This window comes from Anomaloglossus baeobatrachus, chromosome 10, assembly GCF_048569485.1.
Source record: "Anomaloglossus baeobatrachus isolate aAnoBae1 chromosome 10, aAnoBae1.hap1, whole genome shotgun sequence".
Taxonomy (NCBI): domain Eukaryota; kingdom Metazoa; phylum Chordata; class Amphibia; order Anura; family Aromobatidae; genus Anomaloglossus; species Anomaloglossus baeobatrachus.
In genome coordinates, this window is record NC_134362.1 from 11,254,977 (window position 1) to 11,277,596 (window position 22,620).

General features: G+C 55.7%; 1 protein-coding gene across 15 annotated transcripts in view; it reads left to right on the forward strand.

Moving 5' to 3' along the window:
* The first annotated feature begins 4,482 nt into the window (after positions 1–4,482).
* Positions 4,483–22,620, forward strand: part of CELF1 (CUGBP Elav-like family member 1) — a 43,528-nt gene continuing 25,390 nt past the window's right edge. For 3 of the 15 annotated variants that reach the window (XM_075326716.1, XM_075326702.1, XM_075326715.1), the window contains exons 1-2: positions 4,487–4,739; positions 13,043–13,114. The gene's annotated coding sequence lies outside the window, so the exon portion shown is untranslated. Of the gene's footprint in view, positions 4,740–13,042; positions 13,115–22,620 lie in introns of all 15 variants that reach the window. The other 12 variants (XM_075326706.1, XM_075326705.1, XM_075326709.1 and 9 more) reach the window with 9 other exon arrangements.

A 22,620-nucleotide genomic window follows, 5' to 3' on the forward strand; every position in this document is an offset into this window, starting at 1 on the left:
TCTCTCTATTCCTCTATCTATCCCTCTATCTATCTATCCCTCTATCTATCTATCCCTCTATCTATCTATCCCTCTATCTATCTATCTATCCCTCTATCTATCTATCCCTCTATTTATCTATCCCTCTATTTATCTATCTATCCCTCTATTTATCTATCTATCCCTCTATCTATCTATCTATCTATCCCTCTATCTATCCCTCTATCTATCTATCCCTCTATCTATCCCTCTATCCATCTATCTATCCCTCTATCTATCTATCCCTCTATCTATCTATCATCTATCCCTCTATCTATCTATCCCTCTATCTATCTATCTATCTATCCCTCTATCTATCTATCTATCCCTCTATCTATCTATCTATCTATCCCTCTATCTATCTATCTATCCCTCTATCTATCTATCTATCCATCTATCTATCTATCTATCCCTCTATCTATCTATCCCTCTATCTATCTATCCCTCTATCTATCTATCCCTCTATCTATCTATCCCTCTATCTATCTATCCCTCTATCTATCTATCCCTCTATCTATCTATCCCTCTATCTATCTATCCCTCTATCTATCCCTCTATCTATCTATCCCTCTATCTATCTATCCCTCTATCTATCTATCCCTCTATCTATCTATCTATCCCTCTATCTATCTATCCCTCTATCTATCTATCTATCTATCCCTCTATCTATCTATCTATCCCTCTATCTATCTATCTATCCCTCTATCTATCTATCCCTCTATCTATCTATCCCTCTATCTATCTATCCCTCTATCTATCTATCTATCCCTCTATCTATCTATCCCTCTATCTATCCCTCTATCTATCCCTCTATCTATCTATCCCTCTATCTATCTATCCCTCTATCTATCTATCCCTCTATCTATCTATCCCTCTATCAAATTCAAATTCAAATATGCTTTATTGGCAGGACCAAAATGCAGTTAGTGTTGCCAAAGCAAGAGTAATACAGTAAGTAAGGTGGGAGGGGATCAGGGTTATGGGGAGTTGGGAGGCACAATTTGGGCTCTGACAGTCCATTTAGGGGTCTTAGGTTCCCCTCAGCTTATGACATGTGGTGACATATTGGGCGGCGATCTCCACCATTGATTCCTCTTCCCCCAGTAGGTTGCGGAGTTTCATGTCCTCATCCATGGATGGAAAGCCCGGGCTATGGGTGGTAAATTTCTGGAAGTGGGAGGCCCTCACTGCTGAGTATTTGTCACAGTGCAGTAGGAAATGCGTCTCGTCCTCCAGAGCCCCCTGCTGGCAGTGGTGGCACAGTCTGTTCTCCCGCGGCTTGTATGTCTGTCGGTGCCGCCCTGTTTCCACCTCTAGGCTGTGGGCACTCAGTCTGTACAGACTCAGGGTCTGCCTGTCTTTGGGGTGGCGTAGCCTTTCCAGATATGGGGCCAGAGTGTAGTCCCTCCGCAGTGACCGGTAGATGGTGAGTTTCTGGGAGTTCTCTAATTCACTCTTCCAGTCCTCTATGTATTGCATCTTGCAGCTCTCAGAGATCTCTTTTATTTGGGCTTTTGTCAGGGGGTGTTGCTGACTTTGGCTGGACTGGCTGCCGGGGTTCCTGGCTTGCTCTGGGCTCCGGCTCAGCAGGGCTTTATGATGGTAGGAGCTGGGGTTGCTGTTCTGTATGTGCGCCTGGTGTGATAGCGCCCTCTTGTGTATAGTGAACCATAAGGGGAATCGGCCCAGCTCTGCCCTACAGGCTATGTTTGAGGTGCTGCGATGGACTTGGAGGAGATATTTACAGAACTCCATGTGGAAGACTTCGGTAGGGCTGGAATCCCACTTTGTGTGGTCTGGGTAGGTCACTGGGCCCCATACCTCGCTGCCATATAACAGTATAGGGGTGATGACGCTGTCAAATATCTTGAGCCAGACTCTCACAGGTGGTTTGAGGTGGTACAGTTGTCTTCTGATGGCATAGAAGGTTCTGCATGCTTTTCCTTTCAGGGCTTCTGCTGCTTGCTTGAGGCTCCCGTTATTGCTTAGCTCCAGACCGAGGTAGGTGTAGCTGCTGGTGTTCTCCAGCGTGGAGCCATTTAATGTGAAGGAGGGAGTGTTTATTTTGTTCTGGTTCCTCTTCTGAAACACCATGACTTTGGTCTTCTTTTGGTTGATGGGAAGCGCCCATGTGGTGCTGAATGTTTCCAGCACTGCCAGGCTATCTTGGAGGCCTTTCTCGGTTGGGGAGAGTAGCAGGAGGTCATCTGCGTACAGCAGGAACTTCACCTCTCGGTCATGCAGACTGAGGCCTGGAGTGGGGGAGGACTCTAGAGCTGTTGCTAGTCCATTTATATAGATGTTGAATAGAGTTGGACTCAGGCTGCAGCCCTGTCTGACCCCACGGCCCTGTCGGAAGAAAGCCGTCCTCTTTCCGTTCACCTTCACGCTGCACCGGTTCTCAGTGTATGAGCTCTTGATCACGTCGTAGGTTCTGCCACCTATTCCGCTCTCCAGAAGTTTCAGGAACAGGCCTGGATGCCACACTGAGTCAAAGGCCTTTTTGAAGTCCACGAAACATGCAAATATTTTCCCCTGTTTTTTGTCGTGGACGTGGGTCTTGATGAGGCTTTGCAGGGTGTAAATGTGGTCCGTGGTGCGGTGGTTTGGCATGAACCCAGCTTGGCTTCTGCTGAGGACGTCACCCTGGGTGAGGAAGGCGATAATCCTTTTATTAATGATGCTGTTAAACAGTTTTCCCAGAATGCTGTTGACACAGATCCCTCTGTAGTTTGCTGGGTCATATCGGTCTCCATCCTTGTAGATGGGCGTTATGAGACCTTGATTCCAGCTTTGAGGGAAGTAGCCGGCACTCAGGACGTGGGTGAATAGTTTTGCCAGTGCTGCATGTATTTCTGGGGAACTGCATTTGATCATCTCTGGCAGGTGCCGTCACTGCCCGCGGCCTTCTTAGATTTTAGCAGTTTGATTCTGTCTTTTATTTCCAGCACACTGATTGGTATGTCCAGAGGATTTTGAAAGTCCTTGATTGTCTCCTCCATGTCCCTCAGTTTAGTCATTATATGCTCTTGTTCTGGGGTTAGGTCGTCTTCTGGGATATTCTTGTAGAGGCCCTTGAAGTAGCTGTGCCAGATGTTGCCATTTTGAATGTGGAGGGTGCTTTGCTTGGGACTTGTACCGATATGGCTCCATGTCTCCCAGAATGAGTTATCCTGGAGGGAGTCTTCGAGCTGCTGCAGTTTGTGGGAGATGTGCTTTTGTTTTTTCTCCTTGAGGGTTCGCTTGTATTGCCTCTGTAGGGTGTCATGGACCACTCTTAGCTCCTTGTTGTCCGGGTCTCTGTGTTTTTGATTTGAGGCTATCCTTAGGGAGTTGCGCAGTGTCTTGCATTCTTTATCAAACCATTTTTGGCCTTGTTTATTTGTAGGTCTCTTGGAGTTGGTCCTTCTGAGGCCTGCTAGCTCTGCCATGGTATATAGGATGTTATTAAAGTCGTTTACTGCCAGGTTGACCCCTTGCTGGTTTGATGTATAGGGTTTTGTGTGAAAGTTTACAAGCAGCTCTTTAATCTCTGTTCTGTTGGTCGTGTTGGTGTATTCAATGGCTAACTGTTTGGACCACTTGAAGGATGGTGGCAAATTGTGGAGACCGCTCAAGTGGGGCTTTTGTGTGGGTGACTTGTCCGTGGATCTCAGGTACAGCAGTGTCTGGTTGTGGTCTGACATGTGGGTGTCGGGGGTGACTATGAAGGCATTCATGTTTGCTGGGTCCATGTCTGTTATGGCATAATCCACTACACTACTGCCCGTGTGGGAGTTTAGTCTATCTATCCCTCTATCCCTCTATCTATCTATCCCTCTATCTTATCTATTTTTCTATTTATAATTTTTCAGGCTTTTTGCATCTTTTACACATTAAAAAACCATTCATTTCAGTATCATACATTTTGTACCGGCACCACTCACGCGGATGTCACGCGGATGTCCATACTGGTACGTGTGGTTTGCACCTATGTAAACACGGACGTCTGAGGGGGGCCTTACAGAGACTTTCTGGGCTGTAGCTCTCGCTCCTCCGGGCCCGGTGACCAGTACTGGACTGGTGCCGCCAGCCCCCCGATCCGCCGCTATAATCTCTGGCCAGTCTATGAGATGCGTTCACTATATATAAAAAGGTAACCAATCACAGCGCAGCATTCATTTTTCCAGTTCTAAAGAATTGAAAGCTCAGCCCTGATTGGTTGCGCTCGGTAAGTACAACCAATCACAATGTATCTTTCATTTTTGAAGACCAATTATAAAATTAAAAGCTGAGCTCTGATTGGTCGCTATGGCTAACAACAACCAATAGCAGCGCAGCATTCATTGTTCCAGAGCCGTTTGAGAATTACAAGCTGAGCTGTGATTGGTTGCCTTGGATAAGGATTTTTTTATTTACAGCGTCTCTCCGGGGCTTTTCTGCGCCCGTCTCCGCGTATTCCCCCGGAGGCGCTGACCCCGCGCCCGGCCGCCATTACTATCGATCCCGCCGCCTGATGAGATTAGCGCTCAGTGAGACAGAAGAGCGCACTATTGTCGTCCCTGCTGTGACCTCCCCCCACACGGCTCAGTGGTCCAGCCCATTACTGGTCGCCTCATGCTGCCCCCTGCTCCCCCCGCCCCCGAGACCGCCTGTGGATCCTCCCGGAAGTGCCGCCATTTTGGATCCTCTGCGCGTAGAGAGAAGACGAGAGAGAGCGTGTGACCCGGAGGCTGCGAGCGGTGAGTGACGGGGCCGGGGGTCGGCCGCTCCGCCCGGGGCCGCTCTGCGGGTGCCCGGCTGCCGGATGGGGGCGGGAAGATTGCGTAAGCGGCGGGTAACGGGATCCTAGCGGCCGCCCCACCCCGCCTGCTCCCCGGCTGTGCGTGAGCCGGGCGGGGATAACGGCGCGCTGCTCCCCGGACCGCTACCCGCCCGCCCCACCGCCGCACATCGCCCTGCAGCCCCGGGGCAGGGTGCGCGCTCCGCGGAGAGGCGGGGGAAAGGGAGGAGGCCGCAGGAGGAGGCCGAGAGAGGGACTGAGGCTGACGGGGGAAGGCCGAGAGAAGGATGGAAGCTGATAGAGGAGGCCGAGGAAGAAGGAAAGGAGGCTGGAGGAGGCCGAGGGAGGGACTGAGGCTGGAGGAGGCCGAGGAAGATTGAAAGGAGGCTGGAGGAGGCCGAGGAAGAAGGAAAGGAGGCCGAGGGAGGGATGGAAGCTGATAGAGGAGGCCGAGGAAGAAGGAAAGGAGGCTGGAGGAGGCCGAGAGAGGGACTGAGGCTGGAGGAGGCCGAGGGAGGGACTGAGGCCGGAGGAGGAGGCTGAGAGGAGGCCAAGAGAGGGACTGAGGCTGACGGGGAAGACCGAGGGAGGGATGGAAGCTGATAGAGGAGGCCGAGGAAGAAGGAAAGGAGGCTGGAGGAGGCCGAGAGAGGGACTGAGGCTGGAGGAGGCCGAGGGAGGGACTGAGGCCGGAGGAGGAGGCTGAGAGGAGGCCGAGAGAAGGATGGAAGCTGATAGAGGAGGCCGAGGAAGAAGGAAAGGAGGCTGGAGGAGGCCGAGAGGGACTGAGGCTGACGGGGAAGGACGAGGAAGGGATAGAAGCTGATAGGGGAGGCCGAGGAAGAAGGAAAGGAGGCTGGAGGAGGCCGAGAGAGGGACTGAGGCTGACGGGGAAGGACGAGGAAGGGATAGAAGCTGATAGAGGAGGCCGAGGAAGAAGGAAAGGAGGCTGGAGGAGGCCGAGAGAGGGACTGAGGCCGGAGGAGGAGGCCGAGAGAGGGACTGAGGCTGACGGGGGAAGGCCGAGAGAAGGATGGAAGCTGATAGAGGAGGCCGAGGAAGAAGGAAAGGAGGCTGGAGGAGGCCGAGGGAGGGACTGAGGCTGGAGGAGGCCGAGGAAGATTGAAAGGAGGCTGGAGGAGGCCGAGGAAGAAGGAAAGGAGGCCGAGGGAGGGATGGAAGCTGATAGAGGAGGCCGAGGAAGAAGGAAAGGAGGCTGGAGGAGGCCGAGAGAGGGACTGAGGCTGGAGGAGGCCGAGGGAGGGACTGAGGCCGGAGGAGGAGGCTGAGAGGAGGCCAAGAGAGGGACTGAGGCTGACGGGGAAGACCGAGGGAGGGATGGAAGCTGATAGAGGAGGCCGAGGAAGAAGGAAAGGAGGCTGGAGGAGGCCGAGAGAGGGACTGAGGCTGGAGGAGGCCGAGGGAGGGACTGAGGCCGGAGGAGGAGGCTGAGAGGAGGCCGAGAGAAGGATGGAAGCTGATAGAGGAGGCCGAGGAAGAAGGAAAGGAGGCTGGAGGAGGCCGAGAGGGACTGAGGCTGACGGGGAAGGACGAGGAAGGGATAGAAGCTGATAGGGGAGGCCGAGGAAGAAGGAAAGGAGGCTGGAGGAGGCCGAGAGAGGGACTGAGGCTGACGGGGAAGGACGAGGAAGGGATAGAAGCTGATAGAGGAGGCCGAGGAAGAAGGAAAGGAGGCTGGAGGAGGCCGAGAGAGGGACTGAGGCCGGAGGAGGAGGCCGAGAGAGGGACTGAGGCCGGAGGAGGAGGCTGAGAGGAGGCCGAGAGAGGGACTGAGGCTGACGGGGAAGACCGAGGGAGGGATGGAAGCTGATAGAGGAGGCCGAGGAAGAAGGAAAGGAGGCTGGAGGAGGCCGAGAGAGGGACTGAGGCCGGGGGAGGAGGCTGAGAGGAGGCCGAGAGAGGGACTGAGGCTGACGGGGAAGGCCGAGGGAGGGATGGAAGCTGATAGGAGGCCGAGGAAGAAGGAAATGAGGCTGGAGGAGGCCAAGAGAGGGACTGAGGCCGGAGGAGGAGGCTGAGAGGAGGCAGAGAGAGGAACTGAGGCTGACGGGGAAGGCCGAGGGAGGGATGGAAGCTGATAGAGGAGGCCGAGGAAGAATGAAAGGAGGCTGAGAGGAGGCTGACGGGGAAGGCCGAGGGAGGTATGGAAGCTGATAGAGGAGGCCGTGGAAGAAGGAAAGGAGGCTGGAGGAGGGCCAGGGAGGGACTGAGGCCGGAGGAGGAGGCTGAGAAAAGGCCGAGAGAGGGACTGAGGCTGACGGGGAAGGCCGAGGGAGGGATGGAAGCTGATAGAGGAGGCCGAGGAAGAAGGAAAGGAGGCTGAGAGGAGGCCGAGACAGGGACTGAGGCTGGAGGAGGCTGAGAGAGGGATTGAGGCCGTTGGAGAGATGGAGGCTGAGAAAAGGCAGAGAGGGACTGAGGCCGTAGGAGGAGGCTGAGAGAGGAGGGAGAGACGGAGGCTGAGAGAGAAACAGATTCTGAGAGGAGGCCGAGGGAGGTACTGAGGCCGGAAGAGTAGGAGGCTGAGAGGGATTGAGGCTGAGGGAGAAATGGAGGCTGAGAGAGGAGGCCGAGGGAGGGACTGAGGCTGGAACAGAGGAGGCCGAGGGAGGGACTGAGGCTGACAGGGAAGGCCGAGGGAGGGATGGAAGCTGATAGGAGGACGAAGGAAAGGAGGCTGAGGGAGGGACTGAGGCTGGAGGAGAGGAGGCCGGAGGAGGAGGCCGAGGGAGGGACTAAGGCTGACAGGGAAGTCTGAGGGAGGGATGGAAGCTGATAGGAGGCCGAGGAAGAAGGAAAGGAGGCTGAGGGAGGGACTGAGGCTGGAGGGACTGAGGCTGGAGGAGAGGAGGCCAAGGGAGGGACTGAGGCTGGAGGAGCGGAGGCCAAGGGAGGGACTGAGGCTGGAGGAGAGGAGGCCAAGGGAGGGACTGAGGCTGGAGGAGAGGAGGCCAAGGGAGGGACTGAGGCTGGAGGAGAGGAGGCCAAGGGAGGGACTGAGGCTGGAGGAGAGGAGGCCAAGGGAGGGACTGAGGCTGGAGGAGAGGAGGCCAAGGGAGGGACTGAGGCTGGAGGAGAGGAGGCCAAGGGAGGGACTGAGGCTGGAGGAGAGGAGGCCAAGGGAGGGACTGAGGCTGGAGGAGAGGAGGCCAAGGGAGGGACTGAGGCCGAGGGAGGGACGGAGGCCGAAGGAGGAGGCCGAGGGAGGGACTGAGGCTGACAGGAAGCCAAGGGAGGGATGGAGGCTGAGGGAGAGACGGAGGCCGAGGGAGAGATGGAGGCTGACAGAGGAGGCTGATGCAGGAGGCCGAGCCTGAGAGAGAGGAGGCCGAGGGAGGAACGAAGGTTCCTGGGGTGGTGAGGCTGAGAGAGGAACGGAGGCTGGAGGCGAGGCTAAGGGAGCACTGGAACGTGAGGGAGGGAGGGGAGGCTGGAGGAGAGGGTGCCGACTGCGGTGTCATCGTCCACATGTTGGTTACTTTTACAAATTCGGTAGCATATAAAATATATAGGGGGAGGGATTTGCGGCGATCCCCCTCGGGGGAGGGGTGGTGGGGGTCCGCATAGATCCCCCTCGGGGGAGGGGTGCTGGGGGTCCGCATAGATCCCCCTCGGGGGAGGGGTGCTGGGGGTCCGCGTAGATCCCCCTCGGGGGAGGGGTGCTGGGGGTCCGCGTAGATCCCCCTCGGGGGAGGGGTGCTGGGGGTCCGCGTAGATCCCCCTCGGGGGTAGGGATGGTGGGGGTCCGCGTAGACCCCCTCGGGGGAGGGGTGGTGGGGGCCATGTGGTTTCACCTCTGAGGCGCTGATGCTGTCAGTCCTATAGAAGTAACTGGAGTCCCCAGCGCTCCGTGCACCTGGAATCAGGGGGGTCCTGTAAATATTTGGTGCGTCCCCGTCCCCCTTGTTGTGCTGTATTTCAGACTTTGCATAGCAGTGCAGTAAGCGTCTGTGTGTCCTGTATCTGTCAGTAACGTGGTGGTATAAGGTATATACTACATGCCTATACGATGTGGTGTGGGGGGTCCCAGGTGTACAGCTTGCAGGGGGCCGCGCTCCCCCTCTATCTGAGGCCTGGATATTCTCACTATGAGGTTGACCGTCAGAAATCAGCCAGAGACTTAACCCCTTCCTGCCGCAGATATTTTTCTTTACCCGCCCTCTCCCCCCGTCGCTGTGCGCGGCTGGTTATTTGCGGGTGATTTGTACGTGTGGTGACGCCGGACGCTTCATGTACTGCACTGAATGCTGGGGCTGTGTGTTTATGTTCTTATGTTTTTATTCTTGTAGTTTTGCGCTGGAGGCCGGGCCTCCGGGGCTCTGCAGTCACCACATTCCCAAATGTATTATTTACAGTGAATTTTTTCTTTAAACTTTTAAATAATCTTTGGCTTGTGATGACATTTTCTGTTTTTCCGTTGGAGTTGTGTTGATAAAAAAAAAAAAATTATTTATATTTTTCTAGGATACATTTGAAATTTTCATGGCTTTTACTATTTTTTGGGTTTTTTTTTTTTGTTTTGTTTGTTTGTTTTTTTTTTTTTTTGCCTGTGGCAGGTTGGTGATAAAAAACAAAAACAGAATTGCTTTTTTTTTTCCTTCCTGCGTTTACCCTAAGGGTTATCATACTTTGCACGCTGACGGGCCGATGGTGGGCAGTGATCCGCAGCGGTGATCGGAGCTCTGTTAGAGGCAGATGCCGGCTGTATTACGCGATCTAGCAGTGCGTCCTACTTCCTATGATGGCGCTCGCAGCCTTCATCCTGCCGCTATATGTTGGCGTTTCTTGGATGCGAGGTTATAAGCTGCTGCCAGTTTCCTGTGAGAATAAATACTGGTCGGGGAGGGGGGGGGGGAGTTGCAGGACCCCATAGACATAAGATAGTCATCAGTTCCCATCAAAATCCTCAACTGCAGCCGACACCTGTGTGTGTGGTACAATCAGCCACTGACAGACCCCAGTGTCCCGCTATCCGGCCTGTCATCCCCGTCCTCTCCGTCCAGCCGCCATCTTTACATGTCCCGTCGGAGAGAGTTTATTTTGACTTCCTCTTTTCAGTTATGTCACAAACAACTTCAGAAAACCAAGCTCTCTCCCCCTCTCTCCTGACTGCTCGGTCTCTGGTCTCTCCCCCCTCCCCCCTCTTAACTGCTCGGCCTCTCCTCCCCCCTCCTGACTGCATGGTCTCTTCCCCCCCCCCCCTCCTGACTGCTCTGGCCCCCCCCTCCCTCCTGACTGCATGGTCTCTTCCCCCCCCTCCTGACTGCTCTGTCCCCTCTGGCCCCCCTCCCTCTTGGCTGCCCGGTCTCTTCCCCCCCCCCTCCCTCCTGACTGCTCGGTCTCTCCCCCCCCCCCCTCCTGACTGCTTGGTCTCTTTTTTTCCCCCCTCCCTCCTGACTGCTCGGTCTCTCCCCCCCCCTGCTGACTACTCGGTCTCTTCCCCCCCCCTCCTGACTACTCGGTCTCTCCCCCCCCCCTCCTGACTACTCGGTCTCTCCCCCCCCCCTCCTGACTACTCGGTCTCTCCCCCCCCTCCTGACTACTCGGTCTCTCCCCCCCCTCCTGACTACTCGGTCTCTTCCCCCCTCCCCCCTCCTGACTGCTCGGTCTCTTCCCCCATCCCCCCCTCCTGACTGCTCGGTCTCTTCCCCCCCCTCCCTCCTGACTGCTCGGTCTCTCCCTCCCCCCCCCCCCCTCCCCTCCTGACTCCTTGGTTCCCCCCCCCTTCCCCTCCTGACCCTTGGTTCCCCCCCCCCTCCCCTCCTGACTCCTTGGTTCCCCCCCCCCCTCCCCTCCTGACTCCTTGGTTTCTCCCCCCCTCCCCTCCTGACTCCTTGGTTTCTCCCCCCCTCCCCTCCTGACTCCTTGGTTTCTCCCACCCCCTCCCCTCCTGACTCCTTGGTTCCCCCCCCCTCCCCTCCTGACTCCTTGGTTTCCCCCCCCTCCCCTCCTGACTCCTTGGTTTCTCCCACCCCCCTCCCCTCCTGACTCCTTGGTCTCTCCCCCCTCCCCTCCCTCCCTCCTGACTGCTCAGTCTCTTTTCCCCACCCCCTCCCCTCCCTCCTGACTGCTCGGTCTCTTTCCCCCCCCCTCCTCCCTCCTTACTGCTCGGTCTCTTTCCCCCCTCCTGACCGGTCTCTTCCCCCCCCCCCCTCCTCCCTCCTGACTGCTCGGTCTCTTCCCCCCCCCCCCCCCCTCCTGACTGCTCGGTCTCTTCCCCCCCCCCCCTCCCTCCTGACTACTCGGTCCCCCCCCCCCCTCCTGACTGCTCGGTCTCTTCCCCCCCCCCCCTCCTCCCTCCTTACTGCTCGGTCTCTTTCCACCCTCCTGACTGCTCGGTCTCTTCCCCCTCCCCCCCCCCTCCTCCCTCCTGGCTGCTCGGTCTCCCCCCCCCCCTCCTCCCTCCTGACTGCTCAGTCTCTCCCCCCCCCCCTCCTCCCTCCTGACTGCTCGGTCTCCCCCCCCCCCCCCCCCTCCCTCCTGACTGCTCGGTCTCTTTCCCCCCCCCTCCTCCCCTCCTGACTGCTCGGTCTCTTCCCCCCCCCTCCTCCCTCCTGACTGCTCGGTTCTCTCCCCCCCCCCCCCTCCCTCCTGACTGCTCGGTCTCTTCCCCCCCCCCCCTCCCTCTTGACTGCTCGGTCTCTTTCCCCCCCCCCCTCCCTCCTGACTGCTCGGTCTCTTTCCCCCCCCCCTCCCTCCTGACTGCTCGGTCTCTTCCCCCCCCCCCCCTCCCTCCCTCCCTCCTGACTGCTCGGTCCCCCCCCCCCCCCCCGCTCGGTCTCTTTCCCCCCCCCCTCCCTCCTGACTGCTCGGTCTCTTTACCCCCCCCCCCCCCTTCCTCCCTCCCTCTTGACTGCTCGGTCTCTTCCCCCCCCTCCTCCCTCCTGACTGCTCGGTCTCTCCCCTCCCCCCCCCCCCCCCTCCCGACTGCTCGGTCTCTTCCCCCCCCCCCTCCCGACTGCTCGGTCTCTTCCCCCCCCCCTCCCTCCTGACTGCTCGGTCTCTTCCCCCCCCCCCCTCCCGACTGCTCGGTCTTTCCCCCCCCTCCCTCCTGACTGCTCGGTCTCTTCCCCCTCCCCTCCCTCCCGATGCTCGGTCTCTTCCCCCCCCCTCCCTCCCTCCTGACTGCTCGGTCTCTTCCCCCCCCCCTCCCTCCCCCCCCCCCTCCCTCCCGATGCTCGGTCTCTTCCCCCCCCCTCCCTCCCTCCCTCCTGACTGCTCGGTCTCTTCCCCCTCCCTCCCCCCCCCCTCCCTCCCGACTGCTTGGTCTCCCCCCCCCCCCCCCCCCCTTTCCCTCCTGGCTACTTGGTCTCGCCCTCCTGTAGAGGCACAAGCATTTGTTTTTCAGCTTATTGGTGATTTGTTTTTCTCCAGTGTTTCCTCATTTTGCACAGCAGATAACGTGCCGCCCCCCCCCCCTCCTCCCCCCCCTGTGGACAGCTGTTTGGTGTGCCTCGCAGTCCTCCTGGGGCGCGCAGTGTTTGCTCATATAATGGCGGTGATGAGGCCGTGTCCTGGCACTTATCAGAGCGGCAGAAGCTGAGGAAGCACATGGCGTCCCTGCAGCCGAGCACTCGCCAGATGTAGAGTGTTTCCCGAGCATGTGATTAAACTTTCCAAGTCTTTGTAGCCGGAGTTGTATAAGAACATGTGTAGTGGTATGAAGCTGCGTGTGACTGGTCGGGAGCGTTGTGGTCCTCCGGGTGGGGTGATGGGGGTCTCCACAGGCGGGTACCTGCCCCTAATGAGCCCCCATTGAATGTGTAACAAGTCAATAGAGCTGTCTATGACCCCGATGCAAACTGCTGCAGGGTAATGCAACTCACATGGGAAGCGGCGCTGACTGTTACTGTGACACGCCGCCCATCGCGCAAACCTCATGGCAGATAGGAGCCGGCGCCGCGTCCCCCCAGACAGGAGCGAGGGCGGCAGGAGGACCATGTAGTACAGTTATCCAGTCCCCATACTGGTGGCGTATTGTCGGCAGCGCCCCCCCTGGTGGCCGCGTGCGGAGGCGAGAAGCTGACAGCGATTATTTTTAGGCTGCATGAACGATGCAATAAATCAATCCAGGAGCTTCTTGCTGCCGTGTTCACACAGTGATTAGGAAGGCGCGTCCCCCATCGTTCCCCCCCCCCCCTTCCTGGTCACAGACCGTGCCCCGGGGTCTGCACCTCTGAAACGTTACATCATGACCATGCAATTCAATAAATTCAATAAAGCTTTTCTCTCCCCCCTCAGGCACCGCATAGGATAGAAGGGTCTCCCAATCTCCGGGCCACTGCTTGCCCTTTCAAGAGACAGAACGTTAATGTAAGTCTCCTGTTTCTGACTGTATTTCTGCGCTGTGGGCCTTTATTTCTGCGCTGTGGGCCTTTATTTCTGCGCTGTGGGCCTTTATTTCTGCACTGTGGGCCTTTATTTCTGCGCTGTGGGCCTTTATTTCTGCACTGTGGGCCTTTATTTCTGCGCTGTGGGCCTTTATTTCTGCACTGTGGGCCTTTATTTCTGCGCTGTGGGCCTTTATTTCTGCGCTGTGGGCCTTTATTTCTGCGCTGTGGGCCTTTATTTCTGCGCTGTGGGCCTTTATTTCTGCGCTGTGGGCCTTTATTTCTGCGCTGTGGTGTTGGGTTCAGACATGTTGTGAACCTGTAGATGGGTGACTTGTGATGGCGTGTCCCCCCCCCCCCCCATCCTATCACTTTCACATGGAGAGCGGAGGGTTGTGTGACTGCCAATTCCTCTATGGCCGAACCTTTTCTGCTGTAATCCTGGACCCTCGCACGAGCCCCCAGAAGAGACTGAATAGTGACTCTGGGTTAGCGTTTGTTGTGTTGTATCTGGAGTATTAAGAATCTGCTCATATCAAGCACTTCATCGTGGCTACTGCAGCGGAGGTAAGGAGCCCTGCCCCCCCACGGCCCATGGCTGCCCTGTTCCCCCTTCCCCCGGCTGCTGCGGCTGCCCTGTCCCCCCCCCCTTCCCCCGGCTGCCCTGTCCCCCCTCCCGGCTGCGGCTGCCCTGTCCCCCCCCTTCCCCCGGCTGCCCTGTCCCCCCTCCCGGCTGCGGCTGCCCTGTAACCACCCCACCCCCCGGCTGCTGTGGCTGCCCCCCCCCCGACTGAGTTTTTTGCTCACGCTCCCAATGATGTCATGCTGGCAGCACTGCAGCCGTTCATTGGGCTCAGCGGTCTGCCCAAGTAGCTGGTGCAAGGCGCTGCTCTGACACTGACTGGCTGCAGTGCTATTGGCATGACGTCGGCGCTGCAGACGATCACTGACCAGAGAGCAGCGGACGAGGCTCGGAGCTCAGCAAGGAAAGAGTGCAGCCGGGGATGGAGATTTTCTGAAACCAGAAAATCCCTACAATGGGTCCACAATCTGCCGCTTACACCTAGGAGGGCCTGATGGCTGCACCATGCTGGGAATTGTAGTTCCACAACAGCTGAACCGCCGCCGGCAGCTGAGCCCGATGTAAAGCAATATGTAGCTATCTATAGATGATCAGCCTCTTATACTAATGTGCGACTGCAGACCCGGGTATTGGACGGTGAGGCGAGGCCGCACATCGAGGCTGGGATTCACCCGCTATTTATTTATTTTATATGGCAATGTCATCCAAGATGGCAACTTTCTGACTTTTGCAAAGTTGTTCTGAACACACCCAGCTAAGATCCCGAGTGTATGGCCGGGTCTTCTGCAGAGAAGAGGGTCCTGGGGGGCTCTGTACCCTATTAACACTTATAGACAGCGGATTTTCCAACTGGAGGCCTTTTACAAGGACGTGAGATTTGGGCCATTTTAATGCATTCATCAAATTTTTCCTTTTTCTTTGCAGTCGCCATAAATGTAAAGTCCAGTGTGCCGGCCTCGTGTGATATCACAGCAGCAGCTGAGCACATTGATGTGTCGGGAGGAAAGATTCGGTGTAATCTTGTTTTATTCATTTAAACTTCGTCTCTATTTCTGTGATTTTTGGTCCAGTGGGCGGTCCTATCTGTGATTGACAGCTATCCCTGCATGCACACTGACAGAGGAAGCTGTCAGTCACTGATGGGACCGCCCACTGGACCGGAAACCCCCAAAAAGCAGAAGTTTAGTTGAAAAACCCGGATTATACTGAGTCTTTACTCCAGTACTATAGATCAGTGTACTCCGCGCTCTGTGACATGCGGCCGGCAGATCGCACTGTATGTTCATGGTGACAGATTCCCTTTATTGGCGTTTGCTTATCTGGGAGTGAATGCGGCATTATTCCTCTCGGTGTTCTGCGGGTTTACAGGTGTTACGTTTGCTAGGTACAAGGTTTCCGTGTAGGAACACAAGTGGTGGAGGTCAGGTTACCCGGTGGTATCTTCCCGCCCATACATTGCTATGGTATGTGCTGCTAGGTGTCGTCTTCTCCTGTTACACTGCCAGAGAATAGTGCGAGTGGTCATGTCCCTCCCGGCAGAGCCCGTGTCCCCTGACCTGTGCGCCGTCTATATTTATCCCAGCACATTGACTATTGCCGGGCCCATTATTTCCAGATCGTTCAGGACCCCCCCCCCCCATTGAGGGCCCGGCTCCTGGAGCCCCCCTTCCCCATTGAGGGCCCGGCTCCTGGAGCCCCCACCCCCCAGTAAGGGCCTGCCTCCTGGAGCTCCAGCCCCCCCCACATTGAGGGCCCGGCTCCTGGCCACCCCCCCAATTGAGGGCCCGGCCCCTGGACCCCCCCCCTCCCCCATTGAGGGCCCGGCCCCTGGACCCCCCCCTCCCCCATTGAGGGGCCCGGCTCCTGGACCCCCCCTCCCCCCATTGAGGGCCCAGTCTCGTCCAGTCTGCCTGTGTCCGGGGGCGATTTTGCAGTTTTATTGTAATGTTAGGCGGTCACAGGACAGTCCCCTGCGAGGGGCCGGATGTTGTTGGTCACCAGACTTGAATGAGAAATGCTGTTGCAGGAGCCAGGTCACCATGCTGCAGCGGCCCGTGCTTTATGCACCCGCTCTTAGGATTGCGTAGTGTGATTTGGGGTCACCCCCCAGCGAGGAGGACTGGAGCCGGCCGTGCCTGGAAGTGACGCTGGCACTGAGGTTGTTTGGGCGGTGAGTGATTGGTGACGCTGGATTGTGAGCGCTTCAGGGCAAACTGCATGAGGTTCAGTCCTCGCCTCCTTTCCTTCCAGGCTCCTAAACTACGGAACTGCAATCGTTTCTCAAGGGCTTGTTACACTTTTTTTTTTAACATTGCAGCACGCTGGTGTAAAGTAACCAACTCTGCAATTTACTGCCCAAGAACAGAGGGATTGTGAATGTTCTAGTGCCCAGCTCGTTACCTAGGTTACCAGCCACCTATTCATCTATCAGTGGAGGCCATAGCGCCAGGCCAGGAGCGCAGCACTTGAGCATTAGTGAAGCTGATGGATGGCTGCACCCGGCTATCTGCTGCCTCTGCTGACAGCACTGGGGAGCGCAAGGGTCTGGCCGAAAGGGCAACCGAGCCGCCAGTGAGCAACACATCGGGAGGCAGACCCCATAGTAAGGCTACTTTCACACTTACGTTGGACGGCTTCCGTTGCTATCCGCAGCCTTGAGGAATTACGGTAACCGTTGCAGGAAACCGTTTGATTCCTCATAGACTTCTATTAACTATGGATAGCAACGGATGGCCTTGCGTTGCATCCGCCCCGCGACGCAACAGTCGTTTTGTCGCTGACCGTCAGAGACCGCTGGGCGGATGGAACGCTGCATGTAGCGTTTTTCTGTGCTTGGTGGAGTGTCAAAAAAACGCAACCTGCAGGAATCTGTTGGCGTCCGTTGTTTTTATAATGGACGCCTATGGTGGCGGATTCCGTTAACGCATCCGTCTTTACACAACTGGGCATGCCCAGATGTGTAAAGTCAAGGAAAAAAACCTATAACGCAATATTGCGTTATTTTGTACGATCCGCAGCATCCTTTGTGCCACTATATGCAACACATCAGTTGCATCCGTCACACAACACAATGCAACGGATCCCGTCCAACGCAAGTGTGAAAGTAGCCTAAGGCTACATGCGCACGCTGCTTTTTTGCTGCAGTTTTGTCAGCAGAACTTTCTGACTTCCCAGCAAAGTCTATGAGAAGTCAGATTTGCTGCGCACACTGCAGTTTATTTGTCAGCGTTTTTTTTGTCAAAAGTTTGTGACAAAAAAAATGCAGCATGTTCATTCTTCCTGCGTTTTTGTCAACATTTGTCACCCATTGAAATCAATGAGGGCATCAAAAACGCAGGAAAAATGCATGCTATCAAAAGTGGTGCATTTTACCTGCCTTTTACCTGCGTTTTTGGTACCAAAAACGCAGGTGATTTGTCAGGAAGTGAGGTCAGGCAAGTGGTCCCGTCCCGTCCTCCACGTGTTCCCCGAAGTACCGCTGTCCCCAGGGGAGATGATGTGGAGGACGGGACTATCAGCGGCGGCAGCGAGAGGGATGGACGTTGGCAGCTGAAAACATTGATTTTTCCCTCTCGCTGCTGCCGCCGCTGATAGTCCCGTCCTCCACGTGTTCCCCGAAGTACCACTGTCCCCAGCGTGCACGCACAGGGGAGATTATGTGGAGGACGGGACTATCAGCAGCGGCGGCAGCGAGAGGGAAAAATCAATGTTTTCAGCTGCCAACGTCCATCCCCCTCTCGCTGCCGCCGCTGATAGTCCCGTCCTCCACGTGTTCCCCGAAGTACCGCTGTCCCCAGCGTGCACGCACGGGGGAGATGATGGACCCCTCTCACTGCCACCACCGCTGAAAGTCCCGTCCTCCACGCTCCTGTCAGCTCCACGCTCCTGTCAGCTCCACGCAGTAGCGCGATCAGCTGAGCGGTCACTGAGGTTACTCGCGGCCACCGCTGGATCCAGTGACAGCGGGTAACCTCGGTGACAGCTCAGCTGATCGCGCGGCTCTCTTCATTAGCTGCGTGGAGGTGACCGGAGCGGCGGTGTCTTCTGCTGCTCCTGTCACCTGCATGCAGCACAGCTGGAAGCGACGCTGGAGCATGCTGGATTACGCCGGACATGGAGGGCTTTGTCGGGGTTAATAAATTGGTAATGAGGGAATGTGTTTGTGTTTTTTATTTCTAATAAAGGATTTTTCGGGTGTATGTGTGTTTATTTACTGTAATTTACAGATTAATCATGGAAGGTTTCTCCGGGAGACGCCTGACATGATTAATCTAGGACTTATTGGCAGCTATGGGCTGCCAATAACTCCTTATTACCCCGATTTGCCAACGCACCAGGGCAAATCGGGAAGAGCCGGGTACAGTCCCAGAACTGTCGCATCTAATGTATGCAGCAATTCTGGGCGTCTGCTGGCTGATATTGTTAGGCTGGGGGGCTCCCCATAACGTGGAGCTCCCCATCCTGAGAATACCAGCCTTCAGCCGTATGGCTTTATCTGGCTGGCATTAAAATTGGGGGGGACCGCACGCCGTTTTTTTTTAAATTTATTTATTTATAAAAAAAAATTTTTTCAATTCAACAAGCTTTATGGGCTTGTTTGAACTGAAAAATACATGAAACAATTGTTGACAAAACTGCAGCCAAAAACGCACCAAAAAAGCACCTACATTTTTTGTGACATTTCCAGGCTCTCTCTGACAAGGTGCAGTTTTGGCTGCAGTTTGTGAACACGAAAAAGAAGCAGCGTGCGCATGTAGCCTAAGGCTTTATTCACATCTGAGCCCGAGTCTTCATCGCAGTTTCCAAAAGATAATTATGAATGGAAGGAATATAGCGCTCAGCAATTGTAGTCATTGGGGTCTACTGGCCGCCAGCGGTGTCTATTGCATGCATGTTCTAGGTGGGGCCTTCTCCACTGCCGGCGATCAGTGGTGGTCGTCCTCAGGTGGCCGTGTGATGCCCACACCATTCAATGAGTGTACTAATACAAGAGCAGCATTTTATCGGGGGGAGGGGTGGGGGGGGTTCTTTCATATTGACTATATGCTGTAACATTGTCCCCCTCCCCCCATCTACCTCCCCAAATAAATAAAACATTAGAAATCCTGAATTCCTCGTCTGCGTCTGGTCATTAAGGTGTTAAGTTTCGTCTGTTGGGATAGAAATGATAAGTTTCCAGTGTCGGAGCAATTACCTGGCGCGGCTTTGTCATGTGAAGGAGGTGGATAAGCAAACGTGGCCTCGGGCGCTACAAGGTCACATGAACCAGGAGGCTGTGCGCCCAGCGTAAGCTGGCAGGAGAGCCATGATTACAGAAGCACACAGGTGGCGGCACTACAGAGCGGGGTTATTATGGACTCTGAAAAATCAGGGATTTCTGTGATTGTGGTTATATCATTTTTTTTAGTTGTTCAGAAGGCTCCAATTATTACAGTCCTGCAGACAGGATGATCATACCTCCACACGCCCACAGTCAGTCATGTCAGGAGACTCCTGAAGAATTTATGGCATTTTTGGTGGTGCAGTCGCCTCGTCGTTGGCCCTGGAGCATCTGGTGGTGCTTGGCTCTGGCAGACGATGGTGAGGAGCCCCCTGTCCTGAACGGTACCAGGCACCAGTCTTTTTGGTGTCTGGTATTTGCAGCTCAGCCCCTCTTTTGGGGAGCGCCCTTCTCTTCGGAGGTGCAGCCCATCACCGTGTGCACACGCCGCGCATCTGTTACTCCACTTGTAATTTTATAAACTACTTCCATTTGTGAACCGTCTGAGATTTGTGCTGGTCTCGGAGGGTCCGCAGATTGATGGCCAGACATACTGTGTGAATCTTTGCTGAGCCCCCTCGATCTCTGCAGTATTGGGGGACCACCTGCTCTTGTTCGTTTTTTTGTTTTTTTTTGTGCGGTGTGTATTACAGGTGCAGATGGTTCAAGTTCCAGGCCCGTGCTCCGTGGTCCTGTGAATGTCCAGCATTTAGAGAGAGGGTAAATACGACCCCCCCCCCTCCCCCACCGATGATGCCAATGTACATGAGGTCCCAGACCAGCGCGCCCCGGTACATACTGTGATCCAGAAGGCGCTGGTGAATGCTCCTGTGCGGCGCGGATCTGACCACGTCTGGAGGCTGCACAGAAACGTAATCCGGCAGCAGCTCGCCCGGCACTCGGGGTATTTCTGACACCCATGACTATAAATATGTGAACCCCCTCCTCCAATCCGGATCCTGCTTTCATTTTCTCCCCTGCAGGGCACAGATTTGGTTTGTGAGTCACCTCTACATCTTGCATGGGGGTCCGGAGCAATGTCTGACAGCCAGACGGGTATCTATACAGCTGTGTCAGGTGTATGGGGGTCCGGGGCAATGTCTGACAGCCAGACGGGTATCTATACAGCTGTGTCAGGTGTATGGGGGTCCGGGGCAATGTCTGACAGCCAGACGGGTATCTATACAGCTGTGTCAGGTGTATGGGGGGTCCGGAGCAATGTCTGACAGCCAGACGGGTATCTATACAGCTGTGTATGGGGGTCCGGAGCAATGTCTGACAGCCAGACGGGTATCTATACAGCTGTGTATGGGGGTCCGGAGCAATGTCTGACAGCCAGACTGGTATCTATACAGCTGTGTCAGGTGTATGGGGGGGGTCCGGGGCAATGTCTGACAGCCAGACGGGTATCTATACAGCTGTCAGGTGTATGGGGGTCCGGGGCAATGTCTGACAGCCAGACGGGTATCTATACAGCTGTCAGGTGTATGGGGGTCCGGAGCAATGTCTGACAGCCAGACGGGTATCTATACAGCTGTGTCAGGTGTATGGGGGTCCGGAGCAATGTCTGACAGCCAGACGGGTATCTATACAGCTGTGTATGGGGGTCCGGAGCAATGTCTGACAGCCAGACGGGTATCTATACAGCTGTGTATGGGGGTCCGGAGCAATGTCTGACAGCCAGACGGGTATCTATACAGCTGTGTATGGGGGTCCGGAGCAATGTCTGACAGCCAGACGGGTATCTATACAGCTGTGTCAGGTGTATGGGGGGGTCCGGAGCAATGTCTGACAGCCAGACGGGTATCTATACAGCTGTCAGGTGTATGGGGGTCCGGAGCAATGTCTGACAGCCAGATGGGTATCTATACAGCTGTGTCAGGTGTATGGGGGTCCGGAGCAATGTCTGACAACCAGACGGGTATCTATACAGCTGTCAGGTGTATGGGGGTCCGGAGCAATGTCTGACAACCAGACGGGTATCTATACAGCTGTGTATGGGGGTCCGGAGCAATGTCTGACAGTCAGACGGGTATCTATACAGCTGTGTCAGGTGTATGGGGGTCCGGAGCAATGTTGACAGCCAGACGGGTATCTATACAGCTGTGTATGGGGGTCCGGAGCAATGTCTGACAGTCAGACGGGTATCTATACAGCTGTGTCAGGTGTATGGGGGGTCTAGAACAGTGTCTGACAACCAGATGGGCATCTTAGGAGTATGGGGGTCCGGAGCAAAGTCTGACAATGAGACAAGTGTCTGTATAGCTGTGTCAGGTGTATGGGGGTCCGGAGCAATGTCTGACAGCCAGACGGGTATTCAGATAGCGGTGTCAGGTGTATGGGGGTCCGGAGCAATGTCTGACAGTCAGACGGGCACTTTCTTCTCAGCCGTTTGCCCCCTGTACATTACTTCCAGTTGCCTGGTGTGTATCTGGGCACATTGAACCCCCTGTGGGGGGCAGCAGGGGGCGCTGGGGGTCCTCGGTTTGGGATGTGATGATATTTTCTTACATCCCATCCTTTTAGTATTTGGTCTTCAGCTTGAATGGCCAGCACCCGGGAATAACTGGTGGAGGTCCCCGGGTCTGATCAGGACGAGCCCCCGCAGCTGTGCCCGTTGATGACACGCTGCAGGTACAGCCGCGTCTGCCGCCTCCATTCCCGGCGTCTCGTTATACCTGGTGCTATAATTTGAACTCTGGATTCGGTGGCAAAAATAGAAATCTGTTGTCGGCATGGCAACTGCCTGGTGACGGCGTGCGGTGCCAGCTCCGAGTTTTAGACGTTTCATACGGGAAAGTTACTTGGTGTGGGAGCGTTTCCAAAATGACAGAAAAATGTATTCTTAGGGCTGCGCTGCGGAGCGCCTCGTCACCTCATCCCCCCCCAGTCACACGTACGGATCTCGCCATATAGACCCCCTTACATATCGGTGCCATATGGACAATCCCCCAGTCATACGCAGGTCGCGGTCTGATGTATGCGGCCAGTGCAGTGCTGCGTTCCCCTCCCGCACCGCTGCAGAGAGAATGAAAGGGGGTTCAGAAAGCAAATAAATAATAAAACCAGATATATTCCCCCTCTTATTCCAGCAATGCCCTCCGATCGCCAGACTTCCTGCTCAGACGGGCAAGTGACCACTGCTGCCAATCACTGGCCACAGCGGTCACCAACACTTCCCTACGTTATAGGGTTCATCACAGCTTTCTGAGTGACACAAACCTGCCTGGTACTTCCTGCACAGTCCTAAAAGATGTGATTGTCTGCAGCGGTCACCTGCTCTTCAGGCTGGCATAGGCAGTTGATCTTTGGTTTGGAATTCTGGATGTTTTATAAAAGGATTGACAACCCCTTTAAGAAAGGTGAGGATGTGCCTGGGCACTGACCCCGGCTCCCCCGCCGGCCTGGAGCGGTGGGATTCAGCTCTCCCGCCGATCACACGTGGCTCTGCCGATGTATGGGGTCCCGGGGATCTCCCCCTCTGATCCCGGCATCCTCTGTCCTGCGGCTAGGTGATAGCTCGTCATTTCCAGAATATGGCTTTAAATAGCTGTTCAGTGTAGCCGGGTCACAAGAGGGTGACAGCGCTCCGCACCGTGCGCCTGTGTTGTAGTGCCGGGCTGACGGGCGGCAGCACTTGGACTCT